The 6,173-nt window shown below is 40.7% G+C and overlaps 1 protein-coding gene across 2 annotated transcripts in view; it reads left to right on the top strand.

Moving 5' to 3' along the window:
- Nucleotides 1-6,173, top strand: part of VSNL1 (visinin-like 1) — a 112,560-nt gene that overhangs the window by 39,608 nt on the left and 66,779 nt on the right. The gene's annotated exons all lie outside the window — the stretch shown is intronic.

The following is a 6,173-nucleotide window of genomic DNA, read 5'->3' as shown; positions in this document are numbered from 1 at the left end:
TTCTGCTCCCGTAAAGATTAACAGCCTCGGAAACCCTGTGCAGGGTCGCTATGAGTCGGAACCGACTCCATGGCACATAACAACAACAACAACAACAACAACTTTGTATCTAGAACATGGGCATGGTACCCAATCCTGGTCAAAAGGAACCTGACAAAAAATCTTCTGATGGGAGTAGCCGGTGTTCTGGGAAAGATTTTCTTCCCTCATAGAAAGGCAGGCATGCTGGTGTTTGTGATGCCTACATGTGATGCCTGGAACTACTATAAGTATCTTCTACAGTGAGGAGAGCTGTGCTTCTAAGTAGAATAGGGACAAGTGGAAAGATAGAAAGAACCTGGGCCCTTGATGGTATCCCTGAGCTGCATGCAAAATTAGTTCTAAAGCGAAATGATAATGTGTTGTGTAGGATTATTAACCTCTGTGGTTTAGGCCACCTTTACTTGGGTCTTTTGTCCTATGCAGCTGAAAGCATTCTACTTAATACAAACAAGAACAAGGCTGAGCGCCAGGAGGCCCTGGTCTTAATCAGGACTCTGCAGCTAATAAGATGTGCGATTCTGAGCAGGTTACAAACCTGTCAGGCTCATAAGGTCTCAACTTACGGAAAGATATTAGTGAACTAAAAGATATTAGTGATCCTTTCCCTACCTCCTTCTCAGAACATTTGGGCAACCATGTGAAATATTGGGCTCATCAAGTATTTCTTTGAACTGCATCTCCTACTGTGTTCTGGAGTTATGGTGGTAGTGGTGATAATGTGAATGGAGTCAGTTCCAACTCACAGCGACTCTGTACAGGGTTTCCGAGGCTGTAAATCTTTATGGGAGCAGAAAGCCTCATCTATCTCTTGCAGAACCACTGGTAGTTTCAAACTGCTGATCTTGAGATTAACAGCCTGGCTTGTAACCTCTATACTACCAGAGCTCCTTTCTGGGTTTATAGAAAAGAGTAAAATAGAGTGTCAAGGCAGAGGTAGATATGAGTTCTATGTTCATAGGATAGAAAGGAGGTCCATTTCACTGAGCAAAAGGAATGAGGGGAAGAGTGGTAGAAGAAGGAAGTATAAGGTAAGTCAGAGGTAAGCACAACATTGGTTTCTTCCTCTATCAAATCAGGGAGGTGAACCATATGACCCCTTGTGTTCCCTTCCAATGCCAAAATTTTAGCAAGCAAATGGAGCTGTCATTAGATCTCTGCTCCACTTCCCATGTACACATCTGTAGTACACAGTTCACTTCCCATTGTACCTGCCTCTTTGTACAGCTTCCTGTAAATGCATGGACTGTGCCTTACTCATCTCTATTAATAGTAAAATCAATCATTTAATCCTTTTAATCTCAATCATAAAATCACTAACATAATAAAAATTGTTTAACAGAACAAATTAATAAAGTTACAAAAGACTGTCTTATATCTTAACTGAATTTCAATTGAAAGAAAAAATGAAACATTTTAGAATGTATTATGCAGAAAAATAAACCTAAAGAGAGACAAGTGAACCATTTTCCTATAGAAAGTTTAAATGACTAGAATGCAACATAATGGGATAACATAACATCCCCACATTCAGAATCTAGGGGCTCTAGTAAGTTTCATATTAATATGAAAGGCTCCACCAGCAAAAGAGACTGGCCAATGAACTGCCCTTAGTATTTTCCCAAAGATAAAACAAAAGAAGGATAAAATGTAAAACTGAAGATGTCCAGTATGAAGAAACTATCAGATGGCTTGAAAATTCAACTGTTTATATATGAGTTTGTAATTGCAAAGAGCTTGAGATTGTCAGAGGATGTAAAATGTGAAAACCGAAAGGATTTTCTTGTAGGGAAAAATGTAAGGGAGATCATAAAAAACACAGATTGTCTCTGAAACAGATAGTAGTGTCTGCTTTCTAAGTATCACAGAATAGTCAAGGTAAGACTTATTTTTATCCAAAATGTGACATGTCTCCGAGGAGCTTGATAAATGATGACATCGTGTTAAGGCTAATATATTGTGGCTTCACGACTCAACCCCAGTTAAATCTCTGGCAGACTAGAAGCTGGTGCCCGGAGACATCTTTGAAGATGACAGAGCTGGGTTGCCAGGGTAACTCACTGGATGAGGATCAAGCCGGCTTTTGGAGAAATTACATAAAACAAGACCAACTGGGAATAGTTAAGGGTTGGCCAGGGGACAGAAAGAGTTGAGGCTATTGTCCTTCCAGCTTTTAGGGTGAGGACATGGTGGTGACATCTTAAAGAGAAATGGTAACACTAGACACCTGGGTCAGTTGTCTGATTATAAAAATGTTAGTGACCAGACTGATGAACAAATGTGTTGATCTGGGTTACTGTGAATTCTAGAGTTGATAGAGAATTATATTAGACAGGGTAATCATGTTCCTAGAAATCACACTCACCATTTCTGTTCAAGGTTTCAAAGATGTTGAAGATTTCCTGTCATTTGATATTGGGGTTGCCGTTGTTAGGTGCCATCAAGGCGATACTGACTCATAGTGACCCTATGCACAATAGAACAAAACTGCTTGGTCCTGGGCCAACCACACAATTATTGCCACACTTAATCCCATTGATGATGCCATTTTGCCAGTCCATCTTTCTGGGGGGTCTTCCTATTTTTCTCTGACCCTCCACCTTACCAAACATGATATCCTTCTCCAGCGATTGGTCCCTCCCGACAATATGTCTGAAGCATGAGAGATGAAATTTGGACATTCTGGCCTCCAAGGAGCACTGTGGCTACACTTCTTCCAACACAGATCTGTTTGTTCTTTTGGCAGTCCATGGTACTTTCAATATTCTTCTCCAACACCATAACTCAAATGCATCAGTTCTTCTATGCTCTTCCTTATTCACTGTCCATCTTTCACATGCATATGAGGTTATTGAAAATACCATGTCTTGGGTCAGGCATACCTTAGCCCTCAAGCTGACATCTTTGCTCTTCAACACTTTAAAAATATCTTGTACAGCAGACTTGCCTAATGCAATACGTCTTTGGTTTCTTGACTGTTGATTCCATGAGTGTTGATAGTTGATCCAAGAATGAAATCCTTGACAACTTCAATCTTTTCTCCGTTAATAAGAATGTTGTTTATTGGTCCAGTGGTGAGGATTTTTGCTATCTTTGCATTGAAATGCAATCCATACTAAAAGCTGTAGTCTTTGATCTTCTTCAGTAAGTATTTTAAGTCCTCGACTCTTTCAGCAAGCAAGGTTGTATCATCTGCATATTCGAGGCTGTTAATGAGTCTTCCTCCAGTTCTTTTGCCATGATTTTCTTCATATAACTCAGCTTCTCTGATTATATCATCAGCATACAGGTTGAATAAGTATGGTAAAAGAATACAACCCCGTCGCACACCTTTCCTAATTTTAAACCATTCAGTGTTCCCATGTTCTGTTCCAGCAACAGTCTCTTGGTCCATGTACACGTTCCTCATGAGCACAATAAAGTGTTCCAGACTGCTCATACTTCACAGTGTTGTCCATAGCTTGTCATGATCCACACAACTGAAAGCCTTTGCTTAGTCAATAAAGCACAAGTAAACATCTTTCTGGTATTCTCTGCTTTCAGACAAGATCCATCGGGCATCAGCAATGTTATACCTCATTGCACATCCTCTTCTGAATCCATCTTGAACCTCTGGAAGTTCTCTGTCAACGTGTGCTTGCAGCCGTTTCTATATTACCTTTAGTAAAACTTGGACTCACATGGGATATCAAAGATATTGTCCAATGATTTCCGCATTCTCTTGGGTCATCTCTCTTTGGAATAGGCAAAAATATGGATCTCTTCCAGTCAGTTGGCCAGATTGTTCTCTTCCAACCTTCTTGGCGTAGATAAGTGAGTGCCTCCAGTGCTGTCTCACTTTCTTGAAAGATTTCAATTTTTATTCCATCAATTCCTGGTGCCTTGTTCTTTGCCAATTCCTTCAATGCTCCTTGGACTTCTTCCTTTAGTATCAGTGGCTCTTGATCATATGCTACTTCTTGAAACGGTTGAACATCAACCATTTCTTTCTGGTGACACTGTATATTCCTTCTATCTTCTTTTGATGCTTTCTGCATCATTCAATAATTTGCCCAGAGAATCCTTCAATAATGAAAGCCGAGGCTTGAATTTTTTTCTTCAGTTCCCCAGCTTGAGAAATGTTGAGCATGTTCTTCCCTTTTGGTTTTCTAACTCCAGATCTTTGCACATTTTGTTATACTATTTCACTTGTCTTCTGGAGCTGACCTTTGAAATTTTCTGTTTAGCTCTTGTACATCCTCATTTCTTCCACTTGCTTTATTTAGCATCTCTACACTGGAGAGCAAGTTTCAGTGTCTCTTCTGACATCCATTTTGATATTTTCCTTCTTTCTTATCTTCTTAAGGACTTTTTGTTTTCTTCATGTATGATATTCTTTTTTTAAAAACTTTTATTATGAATTATGTGACAGTTTACATGGGAGAACATTAGCTGTACATCCATACTATTGTATATCATTAAATTGCCATGGTTACAATTCCCTTCATGCATCATCAACCAACCAAAGGGTACACCTTGCAAGCCTGCCCTCTGATCGTCAACACACAGCCCCTCTCCTTCTCTGGGTCTAGAGTTACCAGCTGCTCCATCTCTCCATGTCACCGTCTCTGCCTCCATCTCCGGTGTCACTGTTTCTCTGGGTAGGGTCCTGCACTCCACTCTTCTCCCTTGATGGTCCCAGGGGTCTCCACTCCTGGCCTGCAAAGTCAACCACTTCTTTCCTTTTGCTACAAAATGTCTACCTTTACATTTCCAACCCTCACAGTCAGCCCTGATATTATTCACTATTGTACCACATGAGTGCTATCCCCATTACCTTTCATCAGTCCCAACCAGACAGATTGGATACTATTCAGTGGAGATTCTACCTTCCTCCACGCCCTCTGGATCTAGGCTCCCTCTTGAAAGCTTGTAAGCTAGTCACTTCTTGCCTTTGTAGCCCCTTCATTTTGGGTAGCCAATGTCCAAGTTGCCCATTCCTGTCTACCCTGTATATGGAGGGGGTGGGAATGATCCTCGCTGTAAAGATTTGTTCCCTCTTTGAGCTACTGCATCCACAGGTGTAGGTCAAGTTCATCAAATTATATCAGATGACTCTTTTTTTTTTCTTCTTCTTCTTTCTTCTTCTGGTTGAGCTCTGATCATCCAGTCATTGAAGCCAGGTCAAGTGGGTATTATCTGCAAGTGTGAGTGGTCTTGTGCATATGCCCTCTCTTCTTATCAGCTGGATGCTTCATTCTCCACTCTAGTCCTCTGTGGCTATGCCACTGACTCTGGGCCCAGGAGTCCCCAGGTTTTGCCATACTGCTGGCCAACCAGGTCTCCACCCGGGTTCACAGGAGTCTATTGAACGTGGTAGAACTTAGCTCGCTGTTTCATTGCTGTTTTCCCCTCACTCCCCCTTATCGGTAACCAACGTGGTCACCAGTCAGAGCACGTGTCTGCTCATGTATTCCCATTCAGTCTTAGTCTTGGAAGGGGGTTGTATGATGTTCTTAATGTCATCCCACAACTCTTCTGGTCTTTGGTGTTTAGTGTCTAATGTATCAATGTGTTCTTCAAATGATCTCTAAATTCAGGTGGGATATATTCAAGGTCATATTTGGGCTCTTGTGGATTTATTTTCATTTTCTTCAGCTTCAGTTTGAATTTGCATATGAGCAATTGATAGTCTGTTCCACAGTCTGCCCCTGGCCTTGTTTAGGCTTATGATATGAGCTTTTCCACCAAATTGTTCCACAGATGTAGTCAATTTGATTTCTGTATATTCCAACCGGTAGGGTCCATGTGTATAGTCATCTCTTATGTCCATCATTTGAAATGGACAAAATTTGGGGGATATGTGCTAATATGTGTTTATTGTCACTGAAGTACTAAATTTTAATTAAATCTATAAGCCGAATTTAGAAAAGGCCATGGAATGAGGGATGTCATTGCTGGTGTCCAATGCATTATGCTGAAAGCAGAGAATATCAGAAAGATATTTACCTGTGCTTTATTGACTATGCAAAGACTTTACATCTCAACACTGGATAGCAAGTTTCAGTCTCTTTTGACATCCGTTTTCACCTTTTCCTTCTTTCTTGTCTTATCAATGACTTTTTGCTTTCTTCACGTATGATGTTCTTGATGTC

Source organism: Chrysochloris asiatica, unplaced genomic scaffold (assembly GCF_000296735.1).
Source record: "Chrysochloris asiatica unplaced genomic scaffold, ChrAsi1.0 scaffold00016, whole genome shotgun sequence".
NCBI lineage: Eukaryota > Metazoa > Chordata > Mammalia > Afrosoricida > Chrysochloridae > Chrysochloris > Chrysochloris asiatica.
This window is presented reverse-complemented; position numbering and strand designations above follow the sequence as displayed.